Consider the following 24348-nt stretch of genomic DNA (forward strand, 5'->3'; position numbering starts at 1 on the left):
CATGCAATTGGGGTGAACAGCTTTGCCACATTTATAACAGAAGAACATATCCACCATATCTCCCTTCAGCTCACATAAGCAGCACTGTCCCCATCCAGGTGGAGAGACCCTGTCTACCCAGCCTTCCATCAGTATTTTTCTAATTGATGGATCAAGAGTGCTCATAAATTCTTCATTATTTTTGGGTGAAAACAATATTTCCAAATTTCTCATCCCGTAGGCTTCCACCGTCCAAAAATTATTAATAAGTGTTCTTTTTTCTTCGCTTTCGGTTTCAGTTCTTCCTCTATTTTTTCCAACTTTGGGTGCCATTGTAACTAGGGTTTCAAATGACAGTAATTGATTAGGAAAGCTAATTATCTTAATTAAAGACTAATTGTACAAAAATCAACGGCTAATTAGAAATTAATTAGAAAATTTAAAAAATATCTAATTTTTTAAAAAAATATTTAAATATTACCTGTAGCTGTAGTCGCCTAGAAAATCGCCTGAGATCACCTTCAGTTCTTTCGCCCTTCTCTCTGCCTTTGAGTTGGGAGGTAGACTGATGTTGGAGTGAGAAGAGAGAGAAAAAACGAATAAATAGGCATCCGCAGTGGACCGCCCGTGGCCCAGGCGGTCAGGACTTGAAACTAACATCTTTTTTTTTTTACAAACCGTAATTTTATGAGTATTACATAATAAAAAACTAACATTATTTGCGACCCACACTTTCATTTAAAAAACTAACATTTTTTCTTTTTAACAAACTACATTTAAAAAATAATTTTATGAGTATTACATAATAACGGGTACAGTTAAATGGCTAATTGAAAATAATTAAAAAGAAATTAAAAAATAGGGTAGTGGGCCGCCCGTCCCTGGGGTGCCTCACTTGACATGTGGGCCGCCCGTCCCTGGAGCGCCTCACTTGCCATGTGGGCCGCCCGTGGGGCTGGCGTCTCACTGGGAATTTTGGGCTGCCCGAAACCCAAGCAGTTAGGGCATAAATAAATAAATAAAACAAAAGTTATTTTTAAAATTTCCTTTTTTTTTTAGGATATTAATAAAAATGGCCGCTTTATCTGTAGCAACTCAGAAAAAGAATCTCCGCCAAAAAAAAAACTCAGAAAAAGAAAGATGAGAAACAGGATAGACCCACCATTCGAAATTGGGTTTTATCTTTAGTAGAGGAATAATAAGGGACTTTGAAAGAGTAGATGCTTGCGATTTTAAATTTTATTAATGTCATCACAGCTGTATTAAAAATCCAAGGATTGCTTAGTGCTCGACCTTTTTACTCGACAAACTACATATCAAAAGTCCGTGTATCTTTTTTTTTTTTTTTACTATGAATCAAAAAAAGAAAGATACACAGACCTTCCTTTCTCTCCTGCAACATTCTCTGGGCACTGAAAAGGATTACCAAAAATTTAGAAAGAAATTTAAAACTGATTATGAAATAAATATAAAATTGACAAAATTATCAGCTGTATTAACAATGCATCATTTGAAGGCAAGTAATGATTGAAGTGATAGAAGTTTAATTGATGGTTGTATTTAAATTGTATAATTTACAACATAACACTCTGGAAAATTGAGCGATTCTTCTTCATCTGAATTTTTGTCTTTCTGCGGTTTGCACAAAAAAACTGTACTTATATCATAATTTGTTCTTTTTCATTGTTTTCTGCAGTTAATATGAAAATCACCAGTAATTTAGTTCTTGACATAATTTAATCTAAATTATACTAAAACACAAGAAATTTAGTGAAGTTTAGCGATAAAACCTAGCAAGTATAAGTAATTGAGGCTTAGCAAGGAAAATTTCAATTTTTTTGCAAACTGAGGGCAGGTTCGAAATTTTCATTTTCAGAAGATATTAACAAAAATTTATGGATGATTTTTCTTCTCTCGAAAATCAATTCGTCTAACAAGTAATTGAATTTCGATAAAAAATTTCAAATCTCTATTATTTTTATTCATCTCATTTCTAACGAAATGAATATATATATATATGAGATACAATGAAATACGCTTTTAGATAATCACAATTGCTTCACTCAGTCACTATATAGGGTTGTTACTTAAGACTTAAGACAAGACTTGGTGACCGTGAAGTGGACTGCTTGCGCTACTCATGAAATGCTTTTCCTTGAAATATTCTTATTTAATTTATGCTTTGGAAACGAAAGATGAATACAGACGGGACCCGCCACTATAAACTAAGTTCAACTTTTCTGATTTATAGATGAATATAGACGGGACCCGCCACTATAAACTAGGTTAAGCTTTTCTTTTTTCTATATTTCACAAGGTTCAACCTGTCTTATGTAGCAATATTTAAATGTTCAATGAAAATTACAAGCACAGAATTTTTTTTTTTTTCTGCCGACATAGTGTGTTTGTGACCCATCGATCTGAAGTAAAGTCCGGTAATTAACAGTAACTAACAAGTACATCGTCACATGCTCCCTTTTTAAAGTAAATCTTAGTTTTTTTTTTTTAAATATTATCCAATAATAATCCATGAACATTGTTACTAGGGGTGGCAACGAGCTGTTAAAGAGCGAGCTATGCCACACTCGTACTCGGCTTGTTGGTGTATCAAGCTGAGCGAGCGAGTTTGGATTTTAGGTCCCAAGCTAAAACTATTGCTCAAGACCGACTCGTGGCTTATCCGAGCGAGCCGAGCTAGCTCGTTATTAGCTTGGTAAATTTACAAATTTGTATATTTTCTTTCTTGCTATATCTTAAATTTTCATAACACATCTTATCAATTATGGCTAAAACAAAATAATATTTATATGACTAATTACTGAGGAATACTTTTAATTCAATTGTAATTAAGTAAATCAACTATTATAAATTAAATTTACAGCTAAATTCATACATATAAATATATCAAAATTCTAAATTCATACAAACATATTCACAGAATAAATTAATGCATACCAAATCAAATAAATTCATACAAATTAACTTAATTACTTATAATTAATTCACATATATTCCATACAAAATTACCAATCAACTTAAATACAATCCAAAGTGCAATTGCCATAACATTAATATCCCTAATCTGAAGTGAACGGATCCGATTAAACTATTAAACTATGTATATTAAATAACTCGCTAACGATCGAGCTGGCTTGTGCCGAGCCAGGCCAAACTCAAACTCATTAATTCTGACTTGAGTATGTAGCGAGCGAGCTAATTTTATCTCGATCCACTAACGAACGAGCTGTTACCGATCAAGTCACGGACGAATACCAAGCGCGCCACGAGCTTTTTTGCCAGTCCTAATTGTTACTGAAAATGGCTCAAATATTTGCTCCGCATTTTCGGAGAACAAATTAAGTAGATTGAATTGAGGAAAACGAAATTAAGATTAGAAAGGCGTTGCAATAATTCCAGCAAACAAAATATATATTTAGAAACACAGAACAAACACACTGCGATACAATTTTAAGAACATAACTAGCTAGGTACATAATTGAAATCCATGGCGACTACTATTTAACAACGATGACAATACATGGTCTCTATTAAACGTGAGGATTCTTAGCACGAGTACTAATAAAGTAATCCCGAGGGTTTGCCTCAAAGTTTGCTCTTGGCATGAGGACCCCACCTCTCCCTGGGGCTTTCATCATCTTCCCTGAACCACTGTTCTGGCCTGAGCTTCCACAATAGCTAACCATACAAGCTACCAGTGCAGCTGGGAGGACGATGGTGAGTGCTATGTTCACCCAATTGTAGGCCATCTCTGATCTCGTTGAATTTTTCAGAAAAATAGGAAGGGTGGTGCTAATGAACTGGAGGAGGAGAATTAGTTTTCTTGAAGAAATTCAAGGATGTTTGGTGTGAGATCTTCCGAGGGGTTTGTTACTTGGGTTATTTATACTATGTAATATGAGTAAATTATAAGAATGGTCCTTACAAAATACAATATTATCTTTTTTTTTATTTTGGTATTTTTTTTTGTTAATTTTATTCTGTTGTTTCGCATACTGACATTCGTTTAAAAAGAGGATTGAAGTTGACAAGTGAATAAAAGGAAGGTGCAAATTAAATAGCTATTTAGTTAATTGATATTCTGAGAAGACCAGCGACGGCGAGTCAATGCTCTCATCTGTAGCAACTCAAAAAAAAGAAAGATGAGAAATTGGATGGACCCACCATTTGAAATTGGGTTTTATCTTTAGTAGAGCAATAATAAGGGACTTTGAGGTCATGTTTGGATGTAGAGTAAAGTTAATGAAGATTTTTTTGAAAAGTAGTAGGTGTACCACCGATTTCATATTGAAACCAAAATACTTCTTATGATGATATCCAAATTGAATACCAAAATTAGAAGTAAAAGAGTCATACATCAGATCCAGCATTGTTAATCATAAACAAAAGAGCATAACAAAAACATACAGACCAAACAAACACATGAATCTAGCTAATCTGAAAAGTCTAATTCAAACATAAACTATTCTAAGGCTTTCCAATTCACTCCATCATCTTCATTCTATTCGTCTCCAGATATTGGATTTTGGTGGTTGCCATTGCCACCATCCGGATGTGAATTGGTGGGGGGTTTCTCTTGCCAGGGACAGCAACAGGTCCACTGTTTGAGCAGTGTCCAGACTGCTTGTGCCTTCCTCCTGAACTTGATCTGGGAGGTCCTTAACATCATACGGCATCATTAGACTTAATTTAAGTAAATTTAATGAAGATTAAATTGCTTATTCCATCTTACTTCTCAAAATTTATACCTCGTTTATTAGCTTAAGTTGTGGATTAAAATAATCCATATGAAAGAGTAAGTTGTTGGAAAATGAACCCATATCTATGATAATGGACCCCACAAATGAAGTTAGCGAATAGTAAGTTAATCCTCCTAGAGAGATGAAGTAACTTACTCCGGATTAACTCACCTCTTACTCCATCTTCCTTCTATTTTACTCCTTGGTTGGCTCCTTAAACGCAGAGTAACGGATTTACTCCACAACCAAACATGACCTGAAAGGGTAGATGCTTGGGATTTTAAATTTTATTACTGTCATCATAGCAAAGTGAGCCGGTTACAATTATTAACAGTATTAGTTCAAGTCCCCGCAAACCCAGTGACTCATTCTACCTCACTCGGTACCCCACAACCCAGTTCTCGCTAGCTGGATGCGGATTACGCAGACCATAATTCAGAAGGTTTTTCGGTTCACGAGAAACATACTCACCCTAATACCCTAAGCCAAGCAAACGGTCTTCCCTAAGCGGAGAGAGATACGAGGGGCCTACCCGTCAGTTCTATCTTCCCCCTTCTTCTCTGACTCCACCGTAAAAAGGGATGGAAAAGGAAAATAATGGAAATCAATCAATGCATACCTCCTTGATTTGATTCCTTGCAATCAGAGACTCAAGACGGTCAGGGGGAGTACACTTGATCTCTGGCTTCGTCTCTCCTGAACTGAGCAGGTTAGAAAATGGATTGCTTAGTGCTCGACCTTTTTACTCGACAAACCACATAGCAAAAGTCCAAATTGGAGACACACGGACCTTCCTTTCTCTCATGCAACTTTCTCTAGGCACTCATTTGGCACTGAAAAGGATTACCAAAAATTTAGAATGAAATTTAAAAATGATTATGAAATAAATATCAAAATTTACAAAATTATCAGCTGTATTAAAAATGTATCATTTAAGGCAAGTAATGGTTGAAGTAATAAAAGTTTAAGTAATTGTTGTATTAAAATTGTATCATTTACAAAATAACACTTTGAAAATTTGAGCTATTCTTCTGATTTTCTTCATCTGAATTTTTATCTTTCTACGGTTCCAACAAAAAAACTATGCGACCCACACTTTTATCAAAATTTGTTCCTTTTCATTGTTTTCTACAATTAAAATAAAAACGCCATTAATTTAGTTCTTGACATATTTTAATCTAAATTATACTAAAACACAAGAAATTTAGTGAAGTTTAGCGATAAAACCTGACAGAGTATATGTAATATTTGAGGCTTAGAAGGAAAATTTTCATTTTTTTTTTTTTTTTTTGCAAAACGAGGGCATGTTTGGAATTTTTTTTTGAGAGGATATTACTAAAAATTTCAGGATGATTTTTCTCGTCTCGAATAATTCGTCTAACAAGTAATTGAATTTTGATAAGAAATTTCAAATCATAATTTTTTTATTCATCTATTTTCTAACAAAATGAATATATATCAGATGGGCTACAGTGAGCCATAGAGTAAAATGAGTTGGTGCTTTATGGCACTATATTTTTATTTTAAAAATTCAAACGACTGATTCGAACCGCTCAACATGATCTCCATATTGAAATGTGCTTGGAGACCAAATTTTACATTTTTTGAAATTTTTTTACTATTAAGCAATTTTGAAAATCGTTGATCCGATTATTCAGAAATTTTTACTGTTTTTTACTGTTCAAAATAATATAACAGTTTTCAAAATTGCTTAATAAATAGTAAAAAAATTTCAAAAAATGTAAAATTTGGTCTCCAAGCACATTTCAATATGGATATCACATCTAATGGTTCGGATCAGTTATTTGGACTTTCAAAATAAAAAATACGGCGTGGAGTACAAACGAGTTTTACTCCATATATATATGAGATATAATGAAATACGCTTTTAGATAATCACAATTGCTTCACTTAGTCATTATATAGTGACAAAGTGAAGCGCATTTATGACGGTACTCCCTCGTGAAAAGTACCGTTGCAAATAAAAAAAACTGAACAATGACGGTACTCCATCGCAAAAAGACATTTTTTTTATCCAAGCGAAAAGTATCTCATTCTTATTGTGGTTGCTTAAGATTTAAGACAAGACTTGGTGACCGTGAAGTGGACTGCTTGTGCTACTCATGAAATGCTTTTCCTTAAAATATTCTTATTTGATTTATGCTTTGGAAACGAAAGATGAATATAGGCGGGACCCGCCACTATAAACTAAGTTCTACTTTTCTGTTTTAAAGATGAATATAGACGGGACCCGCCACAATAAACTAGGTTCAGCTTTTCTTTTTTCGATATTTCACAAGGTTCAACCCGTCTTACGTAGCAATATTTAAATGTTCAATGAAAATTACAAGCACAGAATTGTTTTTTTTTTTTCTTCTGCCGAAATAGTGTGTTTGTGACCCACCTGAAGTAGAGTCCAGTAATTAACAGTAACTAACCAGCACATATGTACATGCCTCCTTTATAAAGTAAAACTTCTTCTTTTTTAATATTCTCCAATAATAAGCCATGAACATTGCTACTGGAAATGGCTCAAATATTTGCTCCGCATGCATTTTCGGAGAACAAATTAAGTAGATTGAACTGAGGAAAATGAAATTAAGATTAGAAAGGCAATGCAATAATTCAATCAAACAAATTTTATAATTAGAAACACAAAACTAACATAGTCTACTATTTCTTACATCCTTTTAAATCATGCCTGATTAAAATATATGATGAGATGAGATGCATACACAATCCTCTCATTGACTTATATCCTGAAATCCTTTGAGAGTGAGAATATTGTTTATGAACATGTGGGCTAGATGGCGGAGAGAGGGTAGGAGGTAGAGTATAGAGGTTCAGCAGGTTTGTACGTACCGATTGAACCACCTTCCAGTAGTCCATTTCGAACCTTCAAACTAGTTATGTTGGTCAATTATGTAACTCTAGACGATAACTCTAGAAGATAACTATAAAATTACACCAATATACACCAATATCAGGCGAAGCGCACTTGAGATGTAACTCTAAAAGATGAACATATATAATCTTCTTGAGTAAAGCATTGATCCCCTCCATGGAAGGTTGGGCATGAAAATCTCTGGCATTGATATTGACAACGGCTAAAGAGGTCCACAGATTGCTTCACCTCTTAGACAACATGCATATATGTACTGTCTCTTGGGTCTCAAACAACCCTAAGATTATAAGAATTATTGGGTCGAGCAAATTACTATTGTAGTCACTAATGATTCCATAAGGGGAAGGGGAACTGGTGAGAAGAGAGGACAAAAGAGGTGAGAGATAAGAGAAACCCCAACAATAGAGAGGCTGGCTTGAAGTGGAAGATGAAATGTAGTCTCAAGATGAGAAACTAAATTAATTTTATTCAATTGTCCAAACACCATCAGCTGAACTGATGGTGTTAATGTTCAACATTCTCCGAACTTGGGCTCAAAATCTTGCAAATTTTGAGTTGCGAATTGAATGTCTAATCTACAATTGTGTTATAATATTTTTGCTCACTTAGATATGAAGGTGGGATATAATTCAAACTGTGTGTTACTTTAGATTAGGGTTATTCGAAAAGTTTGAATTATTTTTACAAAACTGTTATTTTTCGACCATTGAAATTTGTACCCTACTTAATAAATAGAAAAAAAAAATCAGAAAATTGTAAAATTTGATACCCCGAGCATATTTTAATACACAGATCATGTTGAATGGTTTGAATTGACTATTTGGCATTTGCAAAACTATGTTATAACTGGATGTTTTAAGTACAAATTGTTGATCATCATTTGGAAAGACAACCACAACATTCTATAGTTACAACATGATTTTTCGAAGTACTAACAGTCAATTCAAACCGTTCAACATGATCTATGAAGTGACATGTGCTTGGATATCAAATTTTTAATTTTTAATTTTTTTTTAACTATTTACTAAGTATTTTAAAAAACTGTTGTTTTCAGACCATTGAAAATTTGTACCCTACTTAGTAAATGGTAAAAAAATTTATAAAATTATAAAATTTGATATCCAAGCACATTTTAATACACAAATAATGTTGAATAGTTTGAATTGACTATTAGTACATTGAAAAATCATGTTGTAATTTAATGTTGCAAGTAAAGATTGTGGTAATTAAGTGTATGATATCCCTCCTTATCTATATATATATATGTGAAATTATACAAGAAAACTACAAATCATATATGATGAAATTAATATGTCTCCGCTATAGGATTAAGAAGCATGCCTCTATTTTTGAAAACTTTAATAATTAAAAACTAGTTTTAAATATTTTAATAATTTAAATTTTAACATGTTAAATTATAACTCAAAAACTTTAAAAACTCAAAACACCACACCAATCATAATTTAAATTTTACGTAGAAAAAAATTAGTTTCAGATATTTTCATATATAAAGGGATAAATAAGTAGGGAAAAATTGTATTTAATTTGGTTATCAACAGAGCCCAAAAATTCTCTAATGCAAAACATTTGATTTATATAATTAAATAAGATGACCAGATTTTAAGTAGAATGAATATTGACATATACCATTTCAAATCGGACAGTGCAAGCCTAAACTCAAAGTTCGCAAAACTTTAGGCCCAACTTCGCAGTCAAGTGTTGTCACATAAAAGGGCGCGCCTCCCAAGATTTGAAAATCAGCATCATAATATGTTGATGGCATTGAGTATATACGCCATCAGTTAGTATACGAAGCCAATAGCGTTAAATATACGCTATTGGTCCACATACAGAGCCAATGGCACATGTAATTTCCATTTTTTTTTTTTACTTATTTGATCATTACCGTAGGCATCGTTTCAATTTCTCAATATTGATCAACAGATAACGCCAATTTATATAGCAAAAATCATTACTTTTAAGTACAAAAAATGGTGAAAAAACATATGCAAAGTAGCCATTTTTCCAAATTATTCACCGCAAACGTGTTTTTAGACTATTTTGGTAGGTTTTGGAGAAAGTTGCGTATTTAAGTCAAAACAGAGCAAAAAATGTCATACTTAGGTAAATTCTGAAGGAAGCGTCAAAATAGGACATCACATAGAGCATGCAACACCTTGCACGAAGTGAACAACATGCAACATGGTGAAAACATCGAAAAATCAGCTAAGTCAGGTGCTGTGCGGATTGGAATAGACCGTAGGCGGGCTCAGTGCCTAGGCCGCACAAGCACACAGATTGGATCCATGGACTATCTTGGTTAGATTAAACCTCGGCCATTGAGCAGCAACCTTCTAGAAGAACGAACCTATAGCTATGGCAGGCTTGCTATGATTGGAAGTTTATATATAACGATGTTATTTGTAGTATTAGAGGCTAAAAATAACCTCAGAATGCTAAAGATAGCCTCCATGACCGCCTTAGCTACACCCTTACAATTACTATATAAACCTCTCATGTAATATAATTTAGTGTGCAAGTCCAGAAATTATAGTATAATAGTGTGCAAATTCTGGAATTGAAGAAGAGAAATCTCTTGAAGTCCAAGGCGGGAGAAGAAGGCGTTATCTAAGGAAGAATGGTCTTCAATTTTCAAGGGTTGTGGTTATGTCTTTCTTATTTTATTCATTTTATTTTGTTATGGCTTTAAGTAGCTAAGCTCCTAGATGTATTGAATTCTATATTATTTCTTTAAATATTTATTTTTCTCTTATGTCTATTTGAGATTTCGTTATTCTTTGAATGTTATTGAAATATATCCTTGCATACATAATTCTGTCTGTTATATGCCAATGTCATCCACATACCAATAGGTGTAAGGTCATCATATATGGTAACAGATGTATATGGATAAGTACTAAGCACTTCGGTTAACGAGTCTTGGTAGTGGTTCAAAGACTAGGGTTAAAACCCAGTGGGCTCCCTTGGCAGGATATAGATTAGATGGCATGTTGAATTATAATTAGAAATTTATTGATTACTTCGTAATAAGTAGGATTTAGGGTTATTACTTAGCGAGTAATAGGGGAATATGATTAATTAGATTAGTGTGAGTGGTTTAATTACATTACATCCTGTGACAATCTGAATTATTCCCCACAAGCCGACCTTAGAGTCAGAGAACCTTTCAAATACACATAAGACCAAACCCTAGCATCCGTAGGGAATTATAGTACCGATGTGTGGCTCTGTCTGTGGGGTGGTTTATACCGTATGCGGATTAGTGACAGTATCGCATACGGGTAATTATGAGTGCCATAAATATATTATGAATTAATTAGAATGATATCATCTAAAACCCTAGAGACTCCCTATTTTCCTAGTTTACAGCAATCAGCATCTCCACCTAAAACCTAGCCATAGTGAACTGTAAAATCAACCTAATATTGGTATATCTGTAGCTTCAGTTCTTGATTCTGGGAATATTAACTTAGCTTTTAGGAGACAACTAATAGGGGAACTTAGGGATGAATGGTATAGTTTAGTTTCTCAATTGAGGGTAGTGCAATTGGATATTGATGCGATGGATAGTTTGAGTTGGAGATGGAATACTAATGGTAGATTTACGGTAAATTCTTTTTATAGTTGGCTTGAGTATGGAGGGATTCAAAATGTTACTTTTAATACTATTTGGAAAGCAAAGATTCCATTTAAAATTAAGATTTTCTTGTGGCTTGTTAAGCAGGATAAGATACTTACCAGAGTAAATTTGAGCAAAAGAGGATGGCTAGGAGATGTAGCTTGTCAGTTTTGTGGGGCACCTGAAACAATAGATCACTTGTTTGTGCAATGCCCCTTTTTTAGAACAATTTGGAATTGGATTGCTGATTATAATAATTTCGCATTTGATATTACAACTATGGAGGAATTGTGGTTTATTGATGCTTTAATTCCTTTTAAAGATAGGTATTTGATCGAATTGGTAAGAGGGGCAGTATTGTGGGTCATGTGGTTAACAAGAAATAAACTTTGTTTTCATGGGATACATACTTCTCTTAGATCCATAGGATCTCAAATTATTTCTTTAGCACAATTTTGGGTGAGATCCAAAGGAAGGGGTACTCTTCTTACACTATCCTTAGTTCTACCTACTGATGTCATGCAATTGCCTGTTTTTTTTTTATAATTTTCTATTGCAGGAGGAGAAGGTAGCTGGAACAAATGGGTTAGAGCATCAGACTGATGATGATACCTTATTGGTAGTTCATTCGGTCGTTTCTGACATTTAGCTAGATGATATGCATGTTATTTCGTATATGTTGCTGTTTTTGATGGCTTTGTGTTGCAAACTATTTCTATAGTTTCAATTTGTAGTATGCTATGTGATTTTCTTTGATGTATCGTTTATAGGATGTGTGTAAACAGGTACCAGCGGTTTGGTACCACGTTTGATAAACTCTGTAGGTTTCGTTTTTTTAATGAAATCGGTGGTATGTACCACTTTTATCAAAAAAAAAAACCTATACTTATCATTATTATTATTATTATTTAGCACACAATCAAACAAACCGGAGAACCTAGACTAGTATACGTTGATAATCATTCTAAGATCTATCACTATGGATTGACACCTGATACTACTACACGGTAGGATTATATGCTTGTAATCCGACAGAGTAGAACTAGGCTAACTAAGCATATTTTTATATACTAAAAATTAGTAGTTTCATTTTGAGTCATCATCAACCACTCGAAAGTTCTCCAAATCTATGTTTTCTTTTTTTCTCACTTGCACTTGCTGGCCACCTTTCTTGAATCTGTCACCAAAGTTAAAGTTGCTCCCACTCACACTCTGTATATATCTTTATAGTATTATGTTATTTATTTGTTAGGTTTTTCACAAAACCCAAAATATTAGTTCAAAATTAGTAAAGAATTAGAAGCTTCATTTTAATTATTAGATTGAACCTTCTTGAACCAAAAATACAAGATGTCTTGATATCTGATAAAAAGTGTTCAATTTGTATTGTTATTTTATTCTACTATAAATTAATTATTCAAGAGTTCTGCTAATAAACTAAAGTTATCATATCAGCCGATATGCTAGCGGGTCTAATTTTATAATTTTTAATATCCGAACGGTCAATTCAAAGCATGCAATAAAATCTACATGTCAAAATCTTGTAGAACACAATAATTTACTAATTTTAAGAAAGTTAATTATTTTTACATAGTCTCATATTAATAATTTTTATTGCTGATAAAATAATGATAATTTGTAAACACATGCTTTTGAAATTAACTTAGCATCACTCATATATTGATAATATTTTTTTGTCTAAAATATTATACGTTAATATAATAATTCATATCCTCTTATTGGATTTTCTCTTGATTACTTCTGTTAAAAATGTATAAATGGACACTATATTTTGCTTTTTCGGTGTCCATATCGTCCCTTTTAAAATAATAGTGATTTCCTTGGGTGGAGTAGATATGTTTATTTTTTCTAGGATATAACCCACTACTGATAACTTTATTTGTCAATCAATGGCTTTTTGGTATGGTCGTTCCAGTATTCTAGAATTATTATTCTTGAAATTTTAATTGTAGAAATCTAAGTTTCCTAAGATAGTTGTAATATGGAAAGGCAAAAGTTATCTAATTATTTTGATAATATTCTTCAGTGAGGCTTATTACTTAAAACAAATATTTGTATATTAAATGTATTAAAAAATAAATACATATATTCGAGATTCAGCTGCATAATTGATGGTCATATATTCTAGATGTTGATTGTCCTAAAAACAAAATGAGGGACGAAAGCAAAATTTTATCATTGTAGGGTTATAAATGAATTAATTATTTTTATATAATCTCCTATTAATAGTTTTTATTCCTGATAAAATAATGATAATTTGTTAACTCATGCTTTGAAATAATGAGAATTCGGTGCAGAATGAAATAAAATTAGTTCATAATAATTTTGACCGAGTGCTTTAAGCTATTCTAACTGAAAAGAAAAAGGAAAAATATGCATTTCAGATGTAAAGCACCCAAATTTGATTCCTTCGAAGTTTTTTTTTTTTTTTTGATGTGTAAATGCCCGTAGGCTTCCATTACTTCACAAACCTTACAATACATTCATATTTCCACAAGAGACGGTTTACTAACACAGCCAAACCCACTTGCGATTCATATAGAAATCATTTTTCCTAGTCCATCAGAAAATAACAGAAAGAAAAAGCTAAGGTAAACAGATAGGAAAAGTGAATCCCAGTAGTTCCCATTGCTCCTTTCTCCCTTTCTTCGCCAAACAATCCGCCAGTTCATTTTCAGCCCTAGCAATTTGAGCACATACATACCCCTTGACTTCTTTGAATTTGAACCAGCAGTCCATTGTTTCAGTGAAGGCCGTCCAATCAGCAGATGTAGGGGGACCTGGTTGGTTACAAGCAATTACCAGTGATGAGCAATCCGAGTAAAAATCACAGCTTGCAAAACCCCTTTCCATCGCAAAGTTTAGAGCCTCCAGCAAAGCCTGCGCCTCCATTTGTTGTGGAGAATAACCATTCCTCCCTGCCGACTTGTAAGCCACCAGTTCTCCATTTTTAAAAAAGACAAAGCCTACCCCCCCATGCCATGCCTCTCGCCATGCCCCATCAACGTAACAGGTAAACTCTGCATTTGGTTCCCCTCTCGGTGCCACATGTGGTGCTGGATTAACTGTATCCTTCGAAGTTGATACATCCCGGGTTTAGGGTTTAGGGTTTAGGGTTTAAACTCTGCATTTGGTTCCCCTCTCCATTTGGATTAACTGCATTTGATTCCTTCGAAGTTGGCTAGAAGGATCAGGGACAAAAGTACCCCAATTTACTTTAATATATCCCGTGAGTCATAGTTTCCATTTGTTCGACCTGAAAATGTTTCTTTAAATGAAAACATTAATTTACGGTGTAACGGGTCACTGACACTGTGATTTTGGTTTTGCTACCTATAGTGTTTACTCTTTGGTTGCCACAAAGATTATATATATCACCAATAATGCTGTATGAGCTTAACTTTATTGTTTTTCTGAAGTTGACAACCTTTTTTTCTCTTTCACTCTGTATTTCTTCTCTCTTATTCTGTTTCTCGGAACAAATTTTTTTTTTTTTTGTTACCAAGTTTTGAAACAATTACAGTAAATTCTTAGATTGTACAAAAACACAGATTTGTCTTCATTCCTGTCATACCTTTGGATCATTTTTGTACAAACTTTTTTGAGTAGTAAACTTCTTAGAACTTAAATAATTCAAATTAAAGCGAATTCAAGTCAAAGCTTACTCAAAAGATATTAATTTGTTGAATTTATACCAAGTGAATGAAATGGGAGGCTTTTATGAAAAATAAAAATCTAATTATTAGTACTGATAAAAGTAGACCATGTCACTAGAAGAAAAATAAAATAAAAAACACAAAAGAAGATCATTTTTTTTTTCCTTTTAGCAGAGCAGTTAAAGAAAAGAAGTTGAATGCCACCATGAATTCCAACCTCCACAAAGTGAGTAAAAAGATCACTCATCGCTATAAGAAAAAAGAAACAATAAAAATTCAAATTAATAGATATATTTAGTTCTTGACAGTTAATTTACGTCAAATTTTACTTGAAGTAGGCATATATATTTTTGCAAATCACACTATATTTTGTTGTATGTGCAAAGAACATTGGTAATTGTATATCATATTTTGCAACATTTAAGCTATCATTTTCAGATGCTTTGCAGCAGGCACAATCATTATCTCAGTTAGATGGGACAAGTAGTTTCGATCAAATTTTGGCATTCTACCAGGAAGTACCATAAACCAAATTTAATGCCAAGTACAAATGAAGTATGAACATACTAATTTGTCAAGTTGGTATGAAAGGGGTACCTGAGTCATTTATGCTTGCACCTATGTTTTTCATTCAATGGTTGCATGGCTGAATCACACGAAATTTGTTGGTATTATAAAATAGTAGGTAGGTAAGTCTGATTGGCCAACGTGCTTATAACCACATCATATATAAATAAACCGATATTAGACCAAAAACAGGTTGAAATGGCATATCAGTTGTTCGGCCGTGCTGTTGTACTCTGCCAAGTTGGGCCTATTCGATGTCACATTGGTTAGCTCTGTACCAAACGATCTTTTTAATTGTTTTGTGCTTATAATCACAAAACAAAAAAATTACATCATATTGAGTTATATTTAGTAAATATTCAATACGGATGAAGAGGAATTAATGAGATAAGAATTAAACAAATTTATTGGAACTTTTTTTTATATTTATAATATATAAAAGACAACCGTATTGCCTCCCAACCCCCTAAATTTGCTTTTTTGACATTCAAGCATGTAGTCATTAACTCTAAATAAAGTTGTAAAAAATAAAAGAAAACAAAGACACAAAATTCCAAATCATGATCTAATTCTACACAAATAAAATAGGTTTGTCTATATATTATTTTGAACTATTATGGTTCTTGTCTTCAAATGAGCCGACTATAAACCGTTTAGGATATAATTAGACAAAAACGAATTAGAATAATTGTAAGGGCCGGTCCAAGTAAGCCTAATAATAGAGAAAAAGAAACACACAATAAAGTAATTGTCACACCCTTACAATGCATAACGGCCATTTTTATTAATATCCCTAAAACAAATCAAAATTTTAAAAATGCCCCTGCTCCCAATTTTTTTTTAAAAATGCCCTGACCGCCTGGGCTTCGGGCGGCCCAAAAAACCCCATGGAGCGCCGGCCCAACTGGCGGCCCACAACACCAGTAAGGCGCCCCCCCCCATCTGGCGTCCCATAAGCCAAGTGAGGCGCCCCCCCATCTGGCGCCCCACTGCCCATCTATAATCACCCGTGAGCCGCCCCTCCTCTCTGCCTCTTCTCCCCCATCGTTTCTGCCGAAAAAAAGAGGAAAAAAAGAGAAAAAAAAGAGAAAAAAGAAGAAGAAAGAAGCCGTTCCGAGCCGACCCCTCTCTGCCTCGCACCACGCTCGTCACTGCCTCGCGCCTCGAATCGCTTCTCTCTCGATCGAACAAGTGATTTTTCTTTTTTTCGATTCGATTAGGATTTAGGGTTTCGGTTAAATGTGATTAAATGATGTAATGTGATTCGGTTTGGTTCGATTCGATGTTTAGGGTGAAATGTTAGTAATTAGTTGAATTGATTGAATTGGTTGAATTGGTTCGATTGGATGCTTGAATTAGATGATTGAATTGCTTGATTGCTTGAATTAGATGGTTGAATTGCTTGATTGCTTGAATTAGATGGTTGAATTGCTTGATTGCTTGAATTGGATGCTTGAATTGCTTGAATTGGTTCAATTGCTCGAATTTAGGATTATGATTTATGGTAAAATTGCTTGAATGACATATGGTTGAATTTAGGGTTTGTAGTTGTGAATTGTGAATTTTTTTTAAAATTTAGGGTTTATAGTTAAATTTGTTAGTTTGTAATAATCTAGAAGTCAATAATACGATAATTTATCATAAAGCTTTGTTCATGAATTGGATGATTAATATCATTTTGTTGCCTTGAGTATTATTGAATTTATGGATCATTTCGAGTTCATGACTGAAATTGTGAAACTCCATAATATAGATGATATATACTCTTAAAAAGTCACTGACCAAGGTAATTAGCAGGAACACTAATTACCGCGATAAGGTTAGTATGTGGATTAAAAGATGGTTAAGTTTTACAAACCACCTGACACGAGATGTCATTTTAATCACATAGATACATGTTCTAGAAACATGGTATTTGACAGACCCCGAATGAAACATTAAATAGAATTGTGTTCGTGTCATTTATGTTTTCATTCAGTGTCACGTTCTACAGTATGAGGTATTTATCGTTCCCACTGAGAAATATGTATGTGTGATTGTTATCCACCGCTGTCCGTAAAAAGCAGTCATAACGGTAGCTTTTCCATATGTATAGCTTAGCTGAGGAAGTGATAGTTTACCAAGAATACTATTTGTCCCTCGTATCTCTATATGAGCTATAGCATCACTGGGCCCCTTGATAGAGTAAGATTATCTGCTAGCGGTATAATTACAAGAGTAATTATATTTGATAATCTGCTCAAGATCAAGAAAAGATTAAGTTAGCAAGGATGACACACATCTACCTTGAAACTAATCTGATAGCTATGAGACAGAAGAACAGACACAAGTAAATTGTTTACTGGATCGTGATATTGTACAGTACAGCATCATCTGTGTAATTGGATGGTCATGATGTGTTGCCAGATGCCACCCATGACTAACAGAAGTTAAAACAGTTTTAACTCTGTTTACCAACATAACACAGATCCTATTGGGTCACACCATATAGGAGCTACTCGGAGAATCTTACTGATTAATTATAAATTGATTATAATTAATATTAAGATGGTTATAATTAATTATACGTGTTATAATTAAATTATAAATGTTATGTAAAAATAACAAGCAAAAACATTGGTTAATTTATAAACGTGTATGACACGTTGTATAAAAGTTAACCGGTTAATTTATAAATGTGCAGGACACATTGTATAAATTATCGAAACAACAAATAACCGCAAGAAAAATATATATATAATTATTCAGAATAATTATACGAATATTATTTGTGTTCGGGCCGAGGGCATTCGAGTCTTTTCAGATTCGTCCTTATCCGCATGACACGTCATCGATCCTATCCAGATGACACGTCATCGATACCGAAACAAATAACCGAAAGAAAAATATATATATAATTGTTCAGAATAATTATACGAATATTATTTGTGTTCGGGCCGAGGGCATTCGGGTCTTTTTAGATTCGTGCTTATCCGCATGACACGTCATTGATCCTATCCAGATGACATGTCATCAATCCTATCCACAAGGGCAAAATGGTCATTTCACACCTATGCCACCTTGCATGTGTAGAAGCATGGAGAAGAATGTGGAAGGGTGTGGAAGGGGTATTTTGGTCATTTCACATATAAAAGGATGAGGTGTCAATGGCATATCTTGTAAATAGGCCGAACTTGGAGGGCATTTTGGTCTTTTGCAACCGAATCTAAACACTATAAATAGGGGTGGAGGGGTAGAGAGAGAAAGATATATTCACATATATACATATGCACATTCACATGTATCTTTTCGTGCAGAAACGAATCGGTATTTTCTCTCTTTCTCGGTTTCTCTCCCAAATAGTGTTTCGGTTGAGAAAAGAAAGTTATACGTAGTTGACGTATAATCTTGCGGGTTGTTGTGGAGAATATTTACGGGATCGATGAATAGTGTTTTACCGAATTTAGCGGTATGTCAGTTTTGCATATTGATGAAACTGAGCAACCGAAAATTCGTGTTTACGGGTTTTCGTCTTTTCCCCGTGAATAGTGTTTTTGCAGAATTCCGCGGTTTACGGTATTTCTGGCAGAAGAAATAAACCGCTCTCCGGTTAGTCCTGGTGGATAACCGATAGAGGTATCACACGTGTGATACTCCGAGTCGATTCCTTCCCTGGTGAGGCTCTACTCGCTCGGTCTGCATTCCAACTGTGATTTGGAAACAAGGTATAAATATGTTATATTAATCTATTTAATTTGTAAGTAGATTAAAGTTTTAGAAATCAATCATGGAGTAGATCTGTAAAAGGATTAAATTGGGTTTTGATGCCAAAGGAATACTGAAGGTGGACCGCCTTGGAAAGTTTCCTGACATACCCCGTTTAATCCTGAGCTTAAGTTGGCCGTAGAAATTTTTGTTCTACGGTCATTCCGCAACTTAAGCCTAAAAGGGGTTTTGGTTACCGCGAAACCCCAAAAGTGGTATCTAGAAAACCCTACAAAATTTAGGGTTTATGTTTGTCAATTGTGAATTACTTACAAATTTAGGGTTTACAGTTCAATTTAGGGTTGGAATTTATGGTTCAAATGGTTGAACGGCTTAAGAACTTATTTTTGGGTTTATGATTTAAAAATATGCATATTTATTTTTTGAAAATTATTTTTGTGATAGTTCATGAAAAACATGTATATATATCAATACAAAATAATTTGAAGTAAAAGTAATTATTTTGAAGTATATCAATATTTGTTTAAAGATGACATATATATTTTTTTATTGTAAGTAAATTGCATGTATATCTCATTTTTTTATTTTTAAAATTTAGGTCTGCAAAAATTTTGTGCGGTTTAAAATTTCAAAGAATTGCATGTATATCAAAATTGTGGACCATGCAAAAACAGTGATTTTCAATAAATCTAAAAAAAGTAAACCCAAAATAATTGCATGTAAATATTTTTTGGTAAATGTAGTATGCCTAGAGTTAGACGGTGGGGAGTACGAGCTGAGCCTGCAGCGGGTGCAGATGCTGTGGATCCGAGTGGAGCGGGCACGTCCTCGGTGGATCCGACTGGAGAGGGCCCGTCGTCGTATGATGATACGACTGGCAGGGGTTTTGAGGATCCGACTGGAGCGGATCCGTCGTCTCAGGCCGGTTTTTCAGATGGTGTGCATGATCCTGACACATTTAGTCATCTTCTATGGACCCATCATGTTAAGCACCGCGTCTCATTGGCATCTCTTGAGGTACGTGAATTTTATACTTTAAAAAATGACATTCTGTTGAGTTATTAAAAAAAATGCACGATTTGAGTCTGACAAATTGATAATAAATACAGGACGATGTCATGCTTACGGTGAGGCACCGCAGGTCTGAGATTCCGTACGTCCCCCATAAAGAAATGCAGCGATACATCTTGAACCTCGGCTTGTATCAGCTTGCCACCATGCCGCAGAGTAGGATCGATGTGTCTCTGATGCATGGTCTAGCGGAGAGATGGCGACCTGAGACTCATACATTTCATCTCCCGGTCGGGGAGATGACAGTCACCCTTGGTGATGTGAGCGCCTTATGGAGTTTACGTATCGATGGCGACCCCATAGGTGGCATCTCAGACCATCCAGAGCTGCAGAGGATGATACCGGAGTTGTTAGGGTGTGATCCGAAGACTCTGCAGAAGAAATATAAGAAGAAGAAGGGGGAGGAGGAGGAGTTTCGTTATTCCGGGTACTGCATTTCTCTAAAGGCACTCCGGTCTCACTTCTTCCAGAATCAGATAGATGTTGATACTGATAACATTGAGGCGGTCAGGAGGTACTATTACACTCTTTAAATTAACTTAGTAGTTGCTCAACAGTCTCAATTATTTACATTGATTATTTTATATTGCAGGTATACTTGAGCATATGTGCTGGATTTGTGCGGTGCTGTCATGTTCGAGGATTCCAGCGGTGACGCGGTTCCGATGATGTACCTCTCCCTGCTGAGGGACCTGGAGAAAGAATCAAGATGGAACTGGGGTGGAGCTGTCCTCGCCCACTTATACAGAGGCCTCTGTCATGCTTGTCTGGTAAGTCTGTATTAATATACGTTGTTATTGAAGGATGGATAAGAAGCACCCAGATTTAATTTTAAGTTAAATTTTCAGGTCAAGAATAAACAGCTTTTTGGACCACTGCTTCTGCTTCAGCATTGGTCGTGGTCACATCTGCCCATAAACCGGCCAGTCATACCATTTCCGCATCCCGATTGGGGAGGACCTGAGCCAGCCAGATGCCCCGCATACGCCGCCATATGGGGCAGTCATCACGATCATGAAGAGAGGGGCAGGGGGATTTCTTATGTCCGGGGTCAGCTGCAGATGCTCCGAGATGGGAATATCGATTGGTTTCCGTATCGTGCATGGTATCAGCACAGATGGCTGAGCCCGCTGACATTAGAGCAGACACATCTATGGTATTATCGGGGACCGGTCGTCTGTTTCTGGATAGTGGAGTGCCATTATCCCGATCGGGTATCCCGACAGTTTGGCTTAGATGCTTTCATCCCGGAGCACCCGTTGATGGGCAAGGATGCTACCGACAACTTCCACAAGTAAGTACCATCTACTTAATTAATTTTTAACTTGAATATATCAACTGTTTCTCTACTTTCTAATTAATTGCACTTGCAGAACGGCGCACACTAAGGCTAAAGTCGACTGGAGCCAGCATTTCGTCATGCAGTACAACTAGGCTCGACATCCGGAGCAGCACTTATGGAGCCCACCATGTACTACATCGTTGGGTGCTAGTCCCGGGGATCTGAGATATGCCGTATGGTACCAGAGATGGGGCATGTCGTCAGTCTACCTGACAGGCCATTATGGCGAGACCCTACGACGTAGGCTGATGGATTCATCCAGCAATTATATGCCCTGGGGTCCGATCAATGCTCGCGCGGTAAGTAAAACCGAAACATACTTTAATTTTAAATTGCAAATTTTAATTACTTACTGTTGGCATAATCATGTTGTGTGCAGCTGTTGACCGCTATGAGAGGAGTTGGACACAGCTTGGCGTGCATGGCGAAGGATGCTTGGCGATATATAGGATGCCAGATGCTCGAGCACACTGCACCAATCGTGGAGACAGGCGGTTGTGAAGGCCTCCTCGTTGGCATGCTGCGCGATGCTGGGGAGAACATCAATTGGCGGGAGATAAAGTCTGCACCGCGAAATCCAGATTATCAACGAGTCCCTGTCTACGGCGATGAGATGCCGCAAGCTCCTGCAGGTAATTACAAGTTAATATTAAAAGTACGACACACACAATATTCTTATTTTCGTTGAATTGTTCGTTCTAACTCAGTTAACTTCCAATTATGCAGCTGATGACTCAGGTTGGGCGTTCCACGACTGGGTGTTGAATACCCAAGGATGGGATGCTTATAAAAATAAATACGGAGTTGCAGTAGAGCTTGGCACGGTCAGTCGCCAATTATACCATTATTTGTTGCAGAGTTCTTTGTATGTAGCAAAACTAACATTATTTTAATCTAGGATGGAGCACCTCGTTGGAATGCCGATCCCATATTTAGCATAAATGAGCTGGACCCAGCAGATACAGATGCAGAGGCGTATGGCTCCCACAGACCACGATATGGAGTGGAGATGGAGCATGACTTTGAGGCTGGTGGGAGTTCATCTCAGACTGCAGATGGCTTTGTCTCTGCATTATTTGGCGCACCGCCTCCTTCCACGTATTCTGCAAGATGGGAGCAAGATTCATGGGAGCTGCGTACACAGCCCGCCAATGCAGAGTCAGCTGCTGGATTTGATCCATGGGCAGCCAGGACAGGTACGCAGCACATGTATACGGGGGACGAGGATGAGGATATGGGGGACGATGAGGAGGATTTGGGAGAGGATGCATTACGACATGTGAGTCCGCAGAGGCGCGTGCAGCCGCACAGGCATGGCAAGGGCGTAGCGGCTCCTCGGTTGTCTCTATCCGGAAGGAGACGAAGATGATGATTGTAGAGTTTTTGTTTATTGTGATATATTTCTGACTGTAGTATTTTGACTATGGGACTGCTGTATTATGTTGACATTACGTTTTTTTATTTTATGTTCATGTTGGTATTATGTTGTTTGCACTTTACATTTCATTATTATAACACAGTTTAACAATACAATTAAAGTTCAACAATACAATTAAGTTCAACAATATAATTAAAAGCTTAACAATATACTTCAAATAATTACATTCAAACTAAGAAATTATATTCAAGTAATTACAATTTCTTCACTATTTGCGACCCACACTCCCAGCAGACCGCCTATGACAGGGGCGGTTTGCTAGGGTCCTGACCGCCTGGGCCACGGGCGGTCCACTAGGGATGCCTATTTATTCATTTTTTCTCTCTCTCTTCTCACTCCAACATCAGTCTACCTTCCACCTCAAAGGCAGAGAGAAGGGAGAAAGCGCTCAAGGCGATTTCGGGCGATTTTCTGGGCGACTACAGCTACAGGTAATTTAAATATTTTTTTAATTATTTTTTAAATATTTTTTGTAATTATTTTTTAAATATTTCTTTTCATTATTTTTAAAATATTTATTTCAATTATTTTTTATATATTTTCTAATTATTTTCTAATTAGCCGTTGATTACTGTACCGTTAGTATTTAATTACGCACATAATTAGCCTTCCTAATCAATTGCTGTCACTTGAAACCCTAGTTATAATGGCACCCAAAGTTGGAAAAAATAGAGGAAGAACTGAAACCGAACGCGAAGCAAAAAGAGCACTCATTAATAATTTTTGGACGGCTGAAGCCTACGCGATGAGGAATTTGGAAAGATTGTTTTCACCCAAAAATAATGAATAATTTCTGAGCACTCTTGATCCATCAATTAGAAAAATGCTGATGGAAGGCTGGGTGGACAGGGTCCCTCCACCTGGATGGGGACAGTGCTGCTTATGTGAGCTGAACGGAGATATGGTGGATATGTTCTTCTGTTATAAATGTGGCAAAGTTGTTCATCCCAATTGCATGGACCCGCATGCAGATCTGCTGAACGACGCTCGTCTCACTACGTGGGAGTGTCCTGCGTGCGTCCGTCGGGCTGAGGAAAAAAAGGGAGCAAGCTCCTCGTCTCGTAAGGCTTAGACCCCAATTGTATGTTGTTGTAGTATTTTATGTTTTAACTGTAACGGTTTGTATAATTGATATTTGAACTGGTTGTTGCTGTATGAATTTTATGTTACCTTATTCTATGGACTCGACGGTACTGTATTATTTAGTAATGTATTTGAATTTTAAATTCCTGGATTTTTTATGAATTTTAATCCGTTTTTCTTCACA

General features: G+C 35.6%; 1 long non-coding RNA gene across 1 annotated transcript; it reads right to left on the reverse strand.

Annotated features, from left to right (window-relative positions):
• Positions 1-3387: 3387 nt before the first annotated feature.
• Positions 3388-3809, reverse strand: LOC144563787 (uncharacterized). The gene is made up of 2 exons (XR_013514429.1): positions 3534-3809; positions 3388-3491 (listed from the first exon to the last, which is right to left on the reverse strand). It is a non-coding gene; the product is annotated as an uncharacterized LOC144563787 (long non-coding RNA).
• Between the last annotated feature and the right edge of the window lie 20539 nt (positions 3810-24348).

Source organism: Carex rostrata, chromosome 13, assembly GCF_964058835.1.
Source record: "Carex rostrata chromosome 13, lpCarRost1.2, whole genome shotgun sequence".
Lineage (NCBI taxonomy): Eukaryota > Viridiplantae > Streptophyta > Magnoliopsida > Poales > Cyperaceae > Carex > Carex rostrata.